Consider the following 18,089-nt stretch of genomic DNA (forward strand, 5'->3'; position numbering starts at 1 on the left):
CTCAACCATTTCTGTGAGCATCCTGATTACCAGTGTTTTTGAACTTTGTATCTGATAGGTTGGCTATGTCTCCATCGCTTAGTTGTTTTTCTGGAGTTTTGATATGTTCTTTCATTTGGGCCACATTTCTTTGTCTTGGTGCAGCTGTTACATTATGAGGGGCAGAGCCTTAGGTGTTCGCCAGGCCAGGGCAACCCACTTGACTGTGTTGTGGCGCCGTATGTGGGGGAGGGGTCCAAGAGGGAACAATGCCACTTGCCTGGCTCTCGGCTGGCTTTCAGTCACTTCCCATGCTACCCACAAGCAAATTTGGCCCTTCTGGTGCTGATTCCCAGGTGGGTGGGTTTGTGTATATTCTACGACCCTGTGGGTCTCTCCAACAAACTCTCCTGTGATGCTGGGAGTTTCTCCCAGAGCCACAACCCCCACAGTTTTTTACAGCCAGAGGTTTTGGGTCTTTCTTTTCCTGCATTAGAACCCTGGGTTGCAAGGTCTGTCTCACTCCCCAGTTGTTCCTCTCAGTTTATCCACATGCAGATGTTGGACTGCTAGCTGCCACCTTGCCTGCCCAGTCCCCCAGCTGCCATTTTGCTGAGCGTCCTCTCTGTCCGGGTTCCCTGTCTCTGCCCCTCTTAACAGTCTGGATAAATGTTCCTTTTTAAACTCCTTGTTTGTTGGACTGCCATATAGTTCAATTTTCTGGCAGTTCTGGTTGATTTTTGTCTTTAAGTTTGTTGTTGTCCTCCTTCTTTTGGTTGTGTGAGGAGGCAAAGTGTGTCTACACACGCCTCCATCTTGGCCAGAAGGCTATTCCTTTATTTTTAGAGAGAGGTGAAGGGAAGGAGAAGGAGAAGGAGAGAAATATCAATGGGTAATAATGCCCAACCAACTGTGCCACAATGGTAAGGGATGGATACAGCACGTTTCTATGGTAACATTTTATGATGATTTTATAAATGCCTATTATATTGATGCTCCAGTTCAGCACATTTTAAAGATTTTCAAGGATCAGGACAATTTAATATGCTTGAATGCCTTCCCTACTACTTATAGCTGTGTCTAGGAATAGACTTCTTACCACTTTTTACCTTACCTTTAGGACCCAACTTAAGGGTGGACTCCTTAGGGTAACCTTTCTGACCACTCTCCTCTCTTCAGTCCATGAAAGTCCTACCTGCCATTCTGGCTTTCCTTCAGGGCTTCTGCCATCCTATCCCTATACTTACCAGGTGTAAATAGAATTGCCTCTTGTCCTACAAGGAACTCCTTGGGATCTGATTTATTCTGTGCCCAGAAGTTAGAGGAAATGCTGGACAGTATCTATTTTTGTATGAACAAGTGGTTTGGTTGATTGAGTAATGAGTTCTTCCATACCACCCATTCCTGCTACTCCCACTGCCATCTCCATCATAATTCTTTTAGGGGACAGGGGATATACACAATCACATATCCTGGTGTTAAAAACAAGACAACAGTCCCAAAATGTAGTCACTTATGCTCTACCCCACACCATCAAACCAAGACTTAATTACAATTTTGGCTGTTCCCAAATGGAATGTTAAATCAGTCAGTCAGGCACTAGTAAGGTAATCTGCACCGTAGACCTCTGCTATCCCCTAAAGGAAAGTGACTTTGCCTTTACTAATCTGATTTTCTGCCTGTTATAATTTTCTTGTTCTTTCTCCCTTCTGCCTATAAATGTCTTTGACTTTCCACAGCTCCTTGAAGCTCCTTTCTGTCTGCTAGAGAGGGCGCTGCCCAATTCATGAATCATTGAACAAAGTCAGGAAGATCTTTAAAGTTTACTCAGATTTTGTTATTTAATAGTAGCCTTCAGTAAAATTGTTGCTTTCCCAAATCTTTGCTTGTTGCCTCCAAGTTTGTGATAATCCCTGCCTTTCTGGAATTGGGAAAAGGAAGACTAAACTCTTGACACCTGGAGAGTTGTAGAGTTCTGATATTTATTAACAACACCCAGTGGTTTCCAAGTCTCATCTAAACAAATGGAAAAATGGGAAGATTCCCTAAGTGATGTGTGATGTTAAGCAATGGACAAGAATTTGGATATTGTAACTGGTAACAAATAGAAATGCATTTAATACAAAATAACATACAACATCAGTAACCTGCTTTTTTAAGACAAACAAAAACTCTTTCCCTCTTAGTGACTACAAAACTAAAATGCAGATATTTGAAGGAAACAGTTATTCCTAATCCCACCATTTTATTTCCTTAGATATTTCTTATTACGTATATATACAGGTTCCAGCAGAAGTAAGGCCTGTTTCAGCGTGATTGGTAGGGGAATAATAATATGGGTGTAATGATTTATAGTTTTAATTTGAACATTTCACCTAAAATGTCATATGGTGTACTTGAGTGTGATATTGTTATGTTATAGAATTACATGCTTATGATTTTGTAATAAAAGATTTTATAATAAAAAAGGGCAGTAAATTGTGACAGCATGGATGGAACTGGAGAGTATTATGCTAAGTGAAATAAGCCAGGCAGTGAGGGACAAATACCATATGATCTCCCCTATAAGTGGAACCTAATGAACAAAATGAACAAATGAGCAAAATAGAACCAGAGTCATGTAAACAAGGAACAGGCTGACAGGAACCAGAAGGAAAGGGGGAGGGAGATGAGGGAGGAAACAAGGGGAAAGGCTTAAACAACAAGTATAAATGACCCATGGACATGGACAACAGGGTTGGGATTGACCGTTGTGGGGTGGGGGGGATGGGCGGAGCAGGGGGGAGCAAAGAGGGAAAATTGGGACAACTGTAATAGAACAACAATAAAAAAGGGGGGCTCGTTATTTGGGCCGGACCCTGTATTTACAGTTGTTGGTATTCATGTCCCACTATAATTAGATTATAAGCATTTCTGATGTCATTATTAAAATTTTGTATTGTATACTCTGTAATGTCTATGTAGTATTCTGTTGTATGATGCTCTATTCTCTGGTGTTGGGCATTTAAGTTGCTTCCTTTTTTTTTTTTTTTTTGCTATCTTTAATATTACCTCAGTAACAGGTTTGTCAACAATTCTTTTTCACATTTCTCAGACTATTCTTAGGATAGATTTTTAGAAGAAGGATTAGGGTCAAAAGTAATAAATATTTTAAAGATTCTTTTAAAATTTTTAAATTTTTTAAATTAAAGTTGACATTCAGCATTATTTTGTATTAGTTTCCAGTGTACAGTATAGTGGATAGACAATTATATTAAGACTCTTGATTCATATTGCCACATTACTTTCCAAAAGTTAGAAGACAGCTTGCTTGTTTTGAAGTTGTATTCTCAACTTCATATAAACTCCATCATCCAGTGTGCTCTTTTGAGCCTGATTTAACAATACCTGTGATACTCATCCAGGTTTTTGTGTTCATCAGGAATTATTTCCTATTGCTATACTGGTCATTGTATAACCACACCACAGTTTATTTACTGTCAAGTACTGATGAACATCTGGATTATCCTTGTTTGGTTGTATGGATAAAGGGGGTATGAATATTCTTGTACTAGCCTTTGGTGGACATATTCTTCCAGTAGTGTAATTGCTGTGTGGCTTCTTACACACTCTAAGTTTTCCAAAGTGGTTATACTATAGGGCTTACTTAGTTATTGGGCTGTAGACTCTAACCTACAAGTACTATTCACATAGGGTAGCTGTGTTCTTGACTCAGCTAGGTGCTTCCATTTACATTCTCAAGTATGAGCCACCATTTTAAAAGACTTTGCAAAGTCAAATGCCTTGACCACAATTTGATTCTCCAGTTAGCTTGGCCATATGACCTAATAACAGAACAAAATCCTTATTCAAATTTGCTTCAGGGTTGGTTCACAATGTGAAGACAGTCAATACAGCCAAACTCCCTGGATTCTTTCCTCCTCTCAAGGAAAGAGCCAACATTCTCCAAGAGGCTGCGATGGAAGCGCTCTAGTAGGCTGCGCAGGGTTCTAACCAAGTCCGGACCCTCATCTATGCACATGCGCAGGTTGAGCCCTACGGAACCTGGTGGCCCAGGCACGTGTGACGTAGAGCCGTACGTCGGTGCGCGTTGACGCAAGCGCGTGCGCTCGGTAGCTCCTGGGGGAATATGGCGGCTGCTATTTTGGAGGAGAGGGATTGAGAGGTGGGGACGGAGGAGACCGACAGGAGGAACACACCCGGCGGTGAACCGGAGCAATTCGCTCGTCGTTCATTAAGAGCTCTGCTCCGCGCCAGAAGGTGAGTGCGGCGGTGCCACAGGACACCTCGCCGGCAGCAGGCGAGGGCACTTTCCGCCATTTTCAAGTTCGGCCGTTGCGTGCTTTGGAGGCCTGGCGGGGCGCTTGGGAACCGGTAGGAAGAGCAGGGGAAATCGACGTCGGGAGGATTGTTTAAAGCAGGTTGGAGCCTTTGGGGAGGTGGTTGGAGGCTTGTTGTAGACCAGGAAAACGAGGCATGATAGGACTAAGGCCCTGACTGGCGACCGGTGGCGACCAGACGTAGGTATAGGGTAGGCCGCGGGTAGGATGTGAAGTTTGGAGGAGGGAAGCGCGTTAAACTGAGATTTGGGGCGGGAAGTGCAAGGGATTGTGCTTAGAGTTGGACAGAGTGTGGCTGTGAGTGGTTGTTTTAAGCCTTACACTTTAAGGGGTCACGGGAAGTTAATGCAAAAATTTTTGAGAGGGCAGAATGTTTAACCTCGATATTATAGTGGTTTGTAATCGGTATTAGTAACAGGAGTAAGTACACAGCTTGACAAGCAAAAACCCTGCTCTTTTGGAGTAAATTCTTATTTTGTTTGCCTTAAATCATGTTCCCTGCAAGAGTCCCATTAATAACTCCCTCCACAGTTCCGATTTTAGGTTGCATCTGGCAACTAGTTATTTAGGCTCTTAGAAAGCATTCTTTAAAAAAAGAAAAGAAAAATGTTGATACGTGGTTGTAACCCTTGTGGTTGGTGGCCCATCCAGAGAAAGAAGGAGGCAGGTCGATAGGGAATTCCGTAATTGGATGTGTGTAAATCAAATCAGAAAGGTATGGATTACTTGTAGAAAGCCTATTAAAAATGTTTGGAAGTAATTTCTGTACAGAAAAAAAACCAACAACTGTTAGGAACTCTGGAAGACATTAGAGTGTGAACAAAAGCCTATGTTAAAAGGAATACCTCTTGTGAGCACTGAGTTTACTAATGCACACTTTATTTTTTGCCTGTTAACATTGCAGTGGTAGATCTTTTTAATTCAAACAAAGCTTTTAGGTGAAACATGTTAATTGTTTCCATAGTAGCATTCCGCCCCCCCTCCTGCCCCCCGCCTTAATTGCACTTAACACTGATCTTTTATCATACTTTCTGGCTTTTTTAATTGGTCTCCTTGCTTAGAAGAGGGTAAAAATACTGTATGGATTTGCATTTGTGCTGAGGCTTGAAGTTCTGTATTTAACCTATTTTCCTGGAAAAAATTTATTTTTGCATTCTTGTGGGAAGGATTTTGGTAGAAAGTTGGCTTTACATCACAGTGCTTTGGGAAAAAATAAATCCTTATTTATGATGTTGATGGCTTACCTTACATTCTTTGGTTGGCGAAAATTATTAAAAGGGCAGATTTTGCCATCGCAATGTTAACTTGCTCTAAGGCTTTAATTACACTTAAAATTTTTAAAAAAGATTTTATTTTCAGAGAGAGGGGGAAGGAGGGAGAAAGGGAGAGAAACATCAATGTGTGGTTGCCTCTTGAGTGCCCCCTACTGGGAACCTGGCCCACAACCCCGGCATGTGCCCTGACTGGGAATTGAACTGGAGACCTTTTGGTTCGCAGGTTGGCCCTCAGTCCAGTGAGCCACACCAGACAGGGCTAATTACACTTTTAATAACCACTTCAGGTGCTTTTTTGAACTCTTTTTGCTAAGTATTAATATTAAGTACATATGCTTTTTCACATTACTTTGGGAAAAACATGTTATCTAATTATTGCTGCAGTTTGACCTGTTTCATATTTCAGAGTAAGAAAGTAAGGTTACAGTAAAGCTTTGTAACTACAGCAAATACATTGACAAAGGTATTAATGAAAGTTATTCCCTTATCAAGGTATTCACATAATTCTTTTGAGGTCGCTTAGGAAAAAATTAAGACTTAGGAATGGTTTTAAAGTAGTACTAATTAGTTGGAACCTGCAGATTAGAAATCTTCATTATCAAAGTATTTAATTAAATGTCAGAAACTTACCAATTGTTGTTTAAGCATTATAGATTTGTTGTTTAAGATTCCAAAGTGTTCTAGTTTTTTGCCAAACATTATTCCAGGATTTTGTGTTGAAACTTTTGCTTATGAAAGATGTTAATTTTTTTTTCCTTTGCAGTGATGAGTTTCTCTGTTGTTGTAATGTGTTTGACCAAGTAAGTCAACTGATCAAATTTTTTTTTTTAAGATTTTTATTTATTTGCTTTTAGAGAGGAGAAGGGAGGGAGGAAGAGAGGAAGAGAAACAGCAACGTGTGAGATACATCAGTTAGTTGCCTCTTGCACGCCAGCAACCCGGGACCTGGCCCACAACCCAGACATGTCCCTTGACTGCGAGTTGAACCAGAGACCCTTTGGTTCGCAGGTGGGCACTCAATCCACTGAGCCACACCACTCAGGGCTGATCATAGTTTTAATACTTAAAAGTATTTTGTCTTTTGCCTTGGCAGAGATTACAGGTTTAAAACTTTACTGATTGAACACTTTCTCTCTTGTAACATTTCTCTTCGCGTTGCAAAGATTTACATTAGTCCTAGATACAGCCTTTAAGTATTTTGGAAAATCTTACCCAAATTACTCATCTTTTCTGGAGCAAAAACATGTTAATATTTCCTGGTAGAGTGACCAACTTCATAATGTTTGTATTGTACCTTATGTTCATAGTTTGAAGGCCTGTGAATTCCCAGGTCTGGGTAGTGTTGGAAAGGGCATGGATTTCAGCAGCAGGCATACCTGGGTTTTGAATGCCAGACTCACCACTACCTAGCTTTATTTATACTGGGTCAGTTAATTCAACTTCTGAACTTCGGTTTCCTTTTATATAAAAATGTTAATTATAATATCTCAAAAGTGAGAGGAAGTGTCTAATACATAGTAAGCATGAGTAAATTTTGATATTTTCACGTAGTGATGAGAATTTAATTGCTGATGTCATTTTCAGTGTTTTAAATTAAGGTGTAATTGACATACGACATTAGTTTTAGGTGTATAACAATGGGTTTTTTGCATTTCCGTATACACTAATTTTTTATTTTTATTTTTTAATTACAGTTGATGTAGAAAATTATATTACTTTCAGGTGTACAACCCAGCGAAGATCTATTAAATGTAGCTTATGAAGCGATCACCCTGATAAATATAGTACCTATCTGACACTATATGTAATTATAACAGTATTGTTAACTATATTCCTATGTTGTGCTTTACATCCCCATGACTGTTCCCTAACTATCAATTTGTACAACGTCTGTCCAGAAGGTATACAGCCATGTAGTGTGGGAAAAATTAGACATTTGTTGAAGAAGATACAAGAAACATTGTACATAGGACGATGTCACCTCAGTCCCTTTCAAAATAGGCACCTTGGGACCTCACACAGTTTTCCCAACAGCTGTCAGCTGCCCTGTCATATTTTCCTGAATCTTACTGACGTCTGAAATCTCTTCGCTTTCAAAGGTGATTTTAGTTTTGAGAAAAGCCAGAAGTTGCAGGGCGCCAAATCTGGGCTGTGGGGGGCTGAGGCACCTGGCTGATTTGATGTTTCGTCAAAAAATTCTGCACAAGGCTGATGCATGAGTGAGCACATAGTCATGATGAAGCTGCCAATCACCAGTTGCCCATGGCTGCAGCCGTTTTCATCCTGTTGCATCTCTTAACCAACAAAGAACATTGGGGTAGTACTCCTTGTTAATTGTTTGGCCTGGATGGGCATATTCGTAATGAACAACACCTTCCCAATCAGAAAATGTAGTTAACAGAGTCTTGATCTTCCTGCAGCTTTGCCTTGCCTTTTTTGGGGAACCAGGCAACTTCCATTGGGACAACTGGGCCTTTGTTTCTGGATCATAGCTGTAGACCTACCGTTCATCTCAAGTTACTATCTTGAGGAAATCTGGTTCACTGGTAGCAGTTTAAATCAAGTCATTAGCAACTGTAGCCCGATGTTCATTCTACAAGATGTTCATTCTGCTCTTACAAGATGTTCATCCATAGCAGAAGCCATGGAATGAATTTTGCCACAACATGTTTCATGCCAAGATCCTGTGTCAAAATCTCAGACAGTAGTTTTTGGAATCACCAGATCAGCTTCTAGTTCTCTCACTGTCAGTCACTGATCTTTGCCGACTGAAGTCCATACATGTTCAGCATTCTCAGGTGTACTGCTTGTTGCAGGCCTTCCAGAAGGTGGATCACTTTCAACAGAGTCTTGACCATCTTTGAAGCACTTGTGCCACACTTTTATTTGTGCTGCACTCATTGCATCATCCCCAAAAGGCTTCTGAATCATCAAAATAGTTTCCACGGAGAACTGTTCAACCTTTGTGCAAAATTTGATGCGGATTCATTGCTCTACTCGCTCAGTCATTGTGAATGTGACAGCCACACAGTACACATGCTCACTCAACAGCATCTACTGTCCCCACTGACTAGTACAGTGAAGTTGTCATTGTTTATGCACGAGCATTCCAGTCCACTCTCCTTGGCTGCTGGATTACATAGATGTCACACAAATCATTCTTGTTATATTAACAATGGACTTTTTCCAGACAGACTTTGTACTTAATCCCTTCACCTTTTTTATCCAGCCTACAATCTCCTTCCCATCTGGCGACCATCAAAATAGTCACTTTATCTATGACTTTGTTTTTTCAGGTCTGCTTGTTTAATTTGTTTTTTAGATTTCACACATAAGTGAAATCATATGGCATTTGTATTTTATTTCACTCAGTACACTATCCTTTAGATCCATCCATATTGTTGCAGAAGACATGATTTCATTCTTTTTTATGGCTGAGTCATATTTCATTGTATATATGCACCACTTAATTATCCATTCATGAATTGATGGCCACTTAGGTTGTTTCCATATGTTGGCTATTGTAAATAATGCTTCAGTGAACATAGTCTTTTCAATTTATTGTTTTGGACCTTTTCAGATAAATAACCTGAAGTGGAATGACTGGGTCCTTCTTTGTCTCTTGTTACAGCCTTTGTTTAAAGTCTGTTTTGTTTGATGTAAGTATTGCTACTTCAGCTTTTTTTGTTTCCATTTTTACGAAATATCTTTTTCCATCCCTTCACTTTTTTTATCTTTTATTTTTTTATTTTTATTTTAAAAATATTTTTAATTGATTATGCTATTACAGTTTTCCCAATTTTTTCCCCACTATCCCCCCTCTGCCCTGCCTGCCCCCACCCTTCAGCATCCCCCTTTCAGTCCACAAGTCCACATCCATGGGTTGTATATATAAGTTCTTTGAGTCTTCTGTTTCCCATACCATTTTTTATTCTCCCTGTCTACCTTATGCCTACTAACCATGCTGCTTCTTCCCTGTACCTTTTCCCCCCTATTCCTCCCTTACCCCTCCCCACTGAAATCCCTCCATGTGATGTCCATTTCACTTACTCTTTTCCTGTTCTGGTGGTTTGCTTAGTTTTTGTTTCCATTGTTTTTCTTTTCTTTTAGGTTCAGTTGTTGATAGTTGTGACTTTGTTGTCATTTTACTGTTCTTAGTTTTTGATCTTCTTTTTCTTAGATAAGTCCCTTTAACATTTCATATAATAATGGCTTGGTGATGATGAACTCCTTTAACTTGACCTTATCTGGGAGGCACTTTATGTGCCCTTCCATTCTGATGATAGCTTTGCTGGATAGAGCAATCTTGGATGTAGGTCCTTGCCTTTCATAACTTCAAATACTTCTTTTCAGTCCCTTCTTGCCTGTAAAATTTGTTTCGAGAAATCAGCTGATAGTCTAATGGGAACTCCTCTGTAGGTAACTCGTTCCTTTCCTCTTACAACTTTTAAGATTCTCTCCTTGTGTTTAATCTTGGGTAATTTAATGATGATGTGCCTTGGTGTGTTCCTCTTTGGGTCCAACTTCCTTGGGACTCTCTGGGCTTCCTGGACTTCCTGGAAGTCTGTTTCCTTTGCCAGATTTGGGAAGTTCTCCTTCATTATTTGTTTAAATAAGTTTTCAATTTCTTGCTCTTCCTCTTCTCCTTCTGGCACCCCTATAATTCGGATATTGGAACATTTCAGGTTGTCCCAGAGGTTTGTAAGAGTCTCTTCACTTTTTAAAATTCTTGTTTCTTCATTTTGATCTGGATGGATGTTTATTTTTTCCTTTTGTTCCAGTTGTTGCTTTGAGTCCTGGTTTCCTTCCTGTCACTGTTGGTTCCCTGAACATTCTGCTTTATTTCACTTTGGGTATCCTTCATTTGTTTTTTCATTTTCAACCAAGCTCAACCAGATCTGTGAGCATGTTTATTACCAGGGCTTTAAATTCTCCATCAGGTAGGTTGGCGATCTGCTCCTCGCTTAGCTCTCTTTCTGAGGCTCTGCTTTGTTCTTTCATTTGGGCCATATTTCTTTGTCTTGGCACAGCTGATAGGTTGTAAGGGGGCGGGGCCTTAGGTAGTCACCTGGGAAGGGCAACCCTCTTTGCTGCCCTGCAGCGCTGCCTGTTGGGGAGGGGCCAGAGAGGGAACAGTGCGGCTTGCCCATCTCTAGCGTACTTTTCAACGGACTCTTGGACTGTCCTGTGAGACTGGGAGCTTCTACCGTGGCAACCCCAGCTGCAGCCCACAGCCACCTCTGAGTCCCCTTAAGTCAGCACACTCCCCTCTACCCTGCGCAGGCCGCTCCCGATGTCCACGTGTTGGGCAGTTTTTCTGAGTCAGCGCACCGGTCTGCTGCCTTACCTGTCTGGTGCCTTACTGGTCAGGTGGTTCTGATTGATTTTTTCTTTAATTCCTTGGTTATTGGAGTTGCATGCAGTTTGATTTTCTGGTGCTTTTGGTTGTTATGATTTCAGATTGGTTGTTGTCCTCCTGTTGGTCGTGTGAGGAAGTGAATGGTCTCTACCTACGCCTCCAAGTGGCTGGAACTCCCATCCCTTCACTTTTTGCGTGTGTCTTTTGATCTTAAGGGAATCTCTGTAGACAGCATATCATATGTAAGGGTCTTGTTTTGTTCAGCCAATGTCTTTTGATTGTAGCATTTAATCCATTTGCACTTAAAGTAATGTTGATAGATATGCATTTGTTGCCATTTCATTATTCCTATTTTTGATCATTTTTTCCCTTCTTAAAGAAGACCCTTTAACATTTCTTTTAACACTGGTTTGGTGGTAATGAACTCTTTTAGCTTTTTCTTGTCTGGGAAGCTCTTTACCTGTCCTTCGATTCTAAATTATTGCCTCGCTGGGTAGAACAATAGTGCTTGTAGATCCTTTCGTGTCATCACTTTATTTTGTGCCAATCCCTTCTGGCCTGCAAAGTTTCTATTGAGAAATTAGCTCATAGTCTTATAGGAGCTCCCTTGCAGTTCTTTTCTCTTGCTGCTTTTAAGATTCTCTTTGCCTTTGATATTGAGTATTTTAATTATTTGTACATCGTCATCAACATTTGTTTTTTGTTGTTCTGGATAGTAGCCATTGTAGTGGATGTGAGGCGGTAAATACACCTCACTGTGGTTTCAATTTGCATTTCTCTGCTGTTTAAGGATTTTGAGCATCTTTTTATACTCTTCTTGGCCACTTGTCATCTTTGGAGAAAAGTATGTTCAAGTCACTTCATAAGGTATATAATTGTCTAATCGTGTTGTACACCTGAAACTAATGTATGTCAACTGTAATTGAAAAATAAAATTATTAAAAAAATTTTTTGTTATAAATATGTCTGTTTGATGTGTAAAGGGTGACAGAGGGTGGAGATGGTGCTGTACACAGCTGGTATAGGTTTGGAAGCTGGATACCACAGAGAGAGACAGGCAGTCTGCTCAGCAGGGCAGGCTGAGCAGCATTCTAGAGCCTGTAACCTGATTGGTGGGTGTGCTGGTAGCAGTCTTGTACACAGCTTCCTTGGCCAAGGTCCTGGGTGGTATGGGCCTTGGCACCTGGGCTCAGCTCTTGTCATTTAGGCAGGGCCTTGTGGGCAAACTCAGGCTGTTGAGTGCTCATCAGAGTTATATTTCAGCTGCATCTGTTCGACCTGCTTCTGTCTCAGCTGCTGCACTGGCTACTAGAATGCTTGGGTTTTTGCTGCACAGCATGAAGCCAGTCCGGCTGCTGGGGTAAGGTGGGAAAGGTGCAGTAGGCATAGCTCACCATGAGAAGAGCCACCTGTGGAAGTGCAGCATGTCTTTGATGAAGTTTAGAGCAGCTATGGGCACTTGCTTTGGCAACAGAGTATACTCTGTCCTTGAGAGTTGTCTTCATGAGCCGGTAATAGACTCCTTGAAGAGGTTCTCATCAGAGCCCCTGTGGTCAGAGGAGTCAGTGATGATAATGTCAAAGGCGTCCTTGTTCTGTTTCATGAGCTCAAAACCATTGCCCACATGGAGTGTCAGCTTTGACCTGGAGCAGCCAATGGCCATGGCCAATAGGAACTTCTTAGAGACTCAAATGACATCCTCATCAGTCTTGCACTGGACCATAGACTCCACAGAGGAATGCTTCACCACCTTCAACCTTCCCGGGACACTGTGTCCCCACCCCCGATGATCACCTTGTGTGGGTTGGGTGACTGCAGAGTGGTTGGCTGTCATCTCCTGGTAGGAGAACTCGTCCCTTTCCATGCACTGATGACTTGCTCCAACACCAGCATGTTGCCATGGCTCTTACTGCAGAAGACAAAGATATCCTGGTACCACTCTGGTACTGGTACCTGGCACTCCTGGTATCCAGGCTTCACTTTTCATGGAACTTGCCCTCCTGGAACCAGCCTTCCTGGATGGCAGCAGGGCTGGAGTCCATGGCTGACCTGCTGGTGGGTGGCACTGGGTGCAGACCCTGGACTTAGGAACCCAGTCTCAGGCCACAACAAGCCACAGCACAACTTGACCGGCTCCGCCTACTCTGGTGATGCAACTTAACTCTCCTAGAGGGGCTGAAATATAAAATTATTGAAAAAAAATTATAAATACAAAAAAAAACCCTGAAAATTTTATCTACTCCATGTGTAATATTGAAATTACAGAATTATTTTACTTACAGAGAATGTTAGATATTGATCCTTTAATTTGATGATAAAGAAACAGAGTTGAGGAGATTAAATTTGTTCTTGGTTACACAGTTATGGCAGAATCCAAGTCACCTGCATACAAGTTTAGTACTCTTTAAAAAAAAAACAAACAAACCCAACAAACAAAAACCAGAACGTTTCATAGTACAACTTGAAAGGGATTTTTTGTTCATTGTCTTTGGGAGTAAACTAAAATTATGACAGTTAAATAGCCAGTAAAGTCTAAATCAGGTAAGATTTTCCATCAGGAGTTAAGTGGTCACTTTATTTTGTAGATTATTAACCAGGAATTTTGCGTATTTTTATTTTAGTAACCTAATGATTTTCAGCTTTTAAATCTGCCTTTAAATCATAGGATTTAGATTAATATTTCTTAGTAGATTTTGCACACACACCTAAGTGTGTAGCCTAATGCCTCCCTCATGTGTTTCAGGTACTCAAGTTGTAAATGATACTGTTAGGGAGTTGTTTTTTTAACCCACATTTTCCATCCACAATGCTTGATTCCAACTATTTTTTTTAATATCACTTTTGTGCCCAGAATAGACATTTTCAGTTCTGTCTGACCATGTACATAATACTACAGTTAGTAGCATTACTTTTGTTGGGGGGTGTTTAAGACAACAGAAATTTATTCTCATAGTTCTGAAGGCCAGGAATCTGAAATCCAGGTGTGGTCAGAGTTGATTCCTTCTGGAGGCTCTGAGGGAGAAGCCATTCCATGTCTCTCTCCCCTAGCTTCTGGTGATTGCAAGCAGTCCTTGGCTTTCCTTGGCTTGTTTGTAGGTATATTGCTCCAATCTGCCTTTCTGTCACATGGCTACCTTTGTTGGGTGTTTATCAGTAGCATTACTTTCATAAGTTATGTTATTTTTATTCACTCATTCATATACTATATGTATATGTAAAAAAATAAAGGCACAAGAAGATATGTGGTGATCTGCCTCCTTTCTGTGGCTATCTTCTAGTCCCCTTTCATCTATTTAGTAGGTGGCATTGTTACAAGTTTGGAGATAGTTTGGGCTATATACAGCAAACTAACGTCTGGGCATAGGACAATTTATCTTCCTAAAATACAAATTTTATAATCTGCGTTTCTGGGATGATTGATTCACCATTGCCTACAACAGTGCTTTTTTACTTTTTGGACCCCATGTCCCTGCTTCTTGCTCCCCAAAATGTAAGTATCCGTATTAGCATTCTACGTATGACTGCAAGGTGGGGGGTGTCATTGAATTCCTTTTACCCATTTATGTATCTGTAGATTTCAGTAAAGGCTTCTTGATGTAGTTGGTAGATTTAAACTCTTTAGCATGTCTGAGTTGGCCTAACAGGAATTTCTATTCTCTCTTCACCCTACCCTGCTCATGAACCACTTTAAAAAAAACCTCTTTTTGTGGCTTAGCGTAATGTCTACAAGTTTCATCCATGTAGCATGTATTAAAATTTCCTTTTTAAAGCTGAATGATATTGAATACACTACACTTTCTTTATCCATTCGTTTATGGACATTTGGTTTGTTTTTCATCTTCTAGCTATTGTGTGAATAATGTTATGAATATGGGTTTACAAATATTTATTAGTGCACCTGCTTTCAATTCTTTGGGTTTATATCCAGAATCCCATAGCATTTTGTACATACTTTTATAGCCCTTTGCCCTGCTGTGTTGTAAATATTTCTATGTCTGAAGATTCTAAGCAAGGCATATGGTGGGGAAGCTTACGAAATTGATAATAAAATTGAATCAATGATTAATAACCTTAACCTTCCAAAACAGAAAGCACCAGACCCACATGGGTCATTGGCAAATTCTGCCAAACAGTTTAGAAAGAAATTACACCAATTCTCTACAATCTCTTCCAGAAAATAGAAGTAGAAGGAATACTTCCTAATTCATATTTGAAGCCTAATACTAAAACCAAACAAAGACATTATAGAAGGAAAACTGTGGACCAATATCTCTGGAACGTAAACACAGAAATCTTCAACAAAGTATTAGCAAATCTAATGCGACAATGAATAAAAAGAATTACATACACTATGACCAAGTGGGATTTGTTCCAGTTATACCAGGCTGGTTCAGCATTCAATAATGAATTGATGTAATCTATCACAATGACAGGCTGAAGAAGAAAAGTCATATGATTATATCAATGCAAGAGAACATTTGACAGAGAATTCAATACCTATTCATGATAAAAATGCTCAGCAAACTAAGCATAGAAGGGAACTACCTAAGTTCATATAGAATATCGACAAAACCCTCACAGCCCTGGCTCAGTGGATTGAGCATTGGCCTGCGAACCAGGAGGGGCCTCAATTCGATTTCCAGTCAGGGCACGTGCCTGGGTTGTGGGCTGGGTCCCCAGTTGGGGGCGTGCGAGAGACAGCGAATCAGTGTTTCTCCCTCTCTTTCTCCCTCCCTTCTCCTCTCTCTAAAAATAAATACATAAAATCTTAAAAAAAGAATACAACTCACAGCTAATGCCATACTTAATAGTGAGGAACTAGATGCTGAGATCAGGAACAAGGCAGAGATGTCCATACTCACCACTCCTTTTCATCATTGTGCTGGAAGTCCTAGCTAATGAAATAAGATAAAGAAAGGAAGCAAAAGGTATACACATTAGGAAAGAAGAACTAAAATTATCTTTATTCACAGAAGACATGATTGTTTATGTAGAAAATCTTAAGGATCAAAAAACCTCTAATGAGTGATTATAGCAAGGTTTCAGGGTACAAGATAAATACACAAAAGTCAATTGCTGCCCTGGCTGGAGTGGCTCAGTGGACTGAGTGCCTGCCTGCGAACCAAAGGGTCGCTGGTTTGATTCCCAGTCAGGGCACATGCATGGATTACAGACCAGGTCCCCAGTTGGGGTGTGCAAGAGGCAACCACACACTGATGTTTCTCTCCCTTCCTTTCTCCCTCCCTTCCTCTCTTTCTTTAAAAAAAAAAAAAAAAAAGTCAACTGCTTTCTTATATAGCCAGAATGAACAGTTAGAATTTGGAATTAAAAACAGTGCTGTAGATGGGGAGAAAAGGCATACAACTGTAATTGAATAACAAAAAAATTTTTTTTTAAAGTGCTATATTCCACATTTGCACCCCAAAATGTACTTAATTATAAGTCCCCCCAAAATATACTAAATCTGCAGTAGGAAGACTATAAAACTTTTAGGAGATAAATCAAAAGATCTAAATGAATAGAAAAATATTTCATGCACATGGAGAGAAAGGTTTAGTATTGTCAAGATGTGAGTTTTCCCCAACTAAATCTGTAGATTTAACACGATCCCAGTGAAAATCCCACCAAGTTATTTTGTGGATTGGGATAAACAAAATTCCTTGTAATCAGATAATTATCATCACTGTCTACTAAATGAATGGTTGCTAGAAAACAGATTAGTCACATAATTCTAAGGTATTAAACATTTTGGGCATAAAGAAAAGTTGAAAGAGGTTAATACCATATACTTGCCTCCTAAATTCAATGTTTGTTCTAATTTTGCTGTTACTCTCTCTGTTGGTTTGCCATGGCTGCTATAACAAATTGATACCACAAATCAAGTGGCTTAAACAATAGATATTTGTTGTCTTACAATTATAGAGGTTAGGTGTCCAAGGTCAAGATGTTAGCAGGGCTGCGTTTCTTCAGAAGGTGCTAGGGAAAGATCTGTCCCCACGCCTCTCTTCTGGTTTCTGGTAATTTCTTAGCTTGTGTCAGCATAGCTCCAATCTTTTTTTTTTTTCTTCCAAATTAAAAGAGAAAGTTTATGTGGAAAGTTACAGAGGTAGTACAAGTGAGCCAGCTGTGCTGTGTAGGCTCGGGAAATAAGTTACAGAAACAAAAGAAGGGCCCTTGGAGTTTAGGAAAGGCAAGGATAATGTGCCTGGGGGGAAGAAGAGGAGGACCAGAAATGTGGGCATGCTCCCGGGAAGGAGAGTGCCAGCAAAAGCACCAGTCTTAATTACACGTGTCCAAAACTTAAAAAAAAAAAATAAGGACACGAATCATACTGAATTATGGGCTTGTCCTACCCCAGTATAACTTTAACTAATGACGTTATGTCTCTATATACATACATGTTACATGCATACGAGGTCTGTCCAGAAAGCGTCCAGCTATATATTATGAAAAAGAGACATATTGAACAAGATACAAGAAACATTGTACATAGGACAATGATGCCTCAGTCCCCTTCAAAGTAGGCACTTTGGGACCTCACACAGTTCTCCCAACTACCACATGATGTTCCTTCTGCTGTGGTAGCAGAAGCCATGGAATGAATTTTGCCACAACATGTTTCATGCCAAGATCCTGCGTCAAAATCTCAGACAATAGTTTTTGGAATCACCAGATCAGCTTCTAGTTCTCTCACTGTCAGTCGCTGATCTTTGCTGATTGCAGTCCATACATGTTCAGCATTCTCAGGTGTACTGCTTGTTGTACACTTTCAACAGAGTCTCGACCATCTTTGAGAAGCATTTGTGCCACTTTTATTTGTGCTGCACTCACTGCATCATCCCCAAAAGGCTTCTGAATCATCCAAATAGTTTCCATGGAGAAATATTCAAGCTTAATGCAAAATTTGATACAGATTTGTTGCTCTACTTGCTCAGTCATTGTGAATGTGACAGCCACACAGTACACATGCTCACTCAACAGCATCTACTGTCCCCACTGACTAGTACAGTGAAGTTGTCATTGTTTATGCACGAGCATTCCAGTCCACTCTCCTTGGCTGCTGGGTTACAATGATGTTGCACAAACCGTTCTCGTTATATAAACAATAGTTGGAGTTTTTGTGGACAGTCCTTGTAC

At 40.3% G+C, this 18,089-nt stretch overlaps 1 protein-coding gene and 1 pseudogene across 15 annotated transcripts in view; one reads left to right on the plus strand and one right to left on the minus strand.

The window, feature by feature from the left end:
* The first annotated feature begins 4,080 nt into the window (after nt 1-4,080).
* WDR33 (WD repeat domain 33) overlaps nt 4,081-18,089 on the plus strand; it is a 92,160-nt gene continuing 78,151 nt past the window's right edge. For 12 of the 15 annotated variants that reach the window (XR_006656753.2, XM_024569715.3, XM_024569716.3 and 9 more), the window contains exon 1: nt 4,081-4,239. The gene's annotated coding sequence lies outside the window, so the exon portion shown is untranslated. Of the gene's footprint in view, nt 4,240-6,356; nt 6,394-6,447; nt 6,602-18,089 lie in introns of all 15 variants that reach the window. The other 3 variants (XM_045203053.2, XM_045203054.2, XM_053918542.1) reach the window with 2 other exon arrangements.
* Nucleotides 12,131-15,830, minus strand: LOC112313032 (spermidine synthase pseudogene; annotated as a pseudogene).

The sequence above is a fragment of the Desmodus rotundus genome, chromosome 2 (genome assembly GCF_022682495.2).
Source record: "Desmodus rotundus isolate HL8 chromosome 2, HLdesRot8A.1, whole genome shotgun sequence".
Lineage (NCBI taxonomy): Eukaryota > Metazoa > Chordata > Mammalia > Chiroptera > Phyllostomidae > Desmodus > Desmodus rotundus.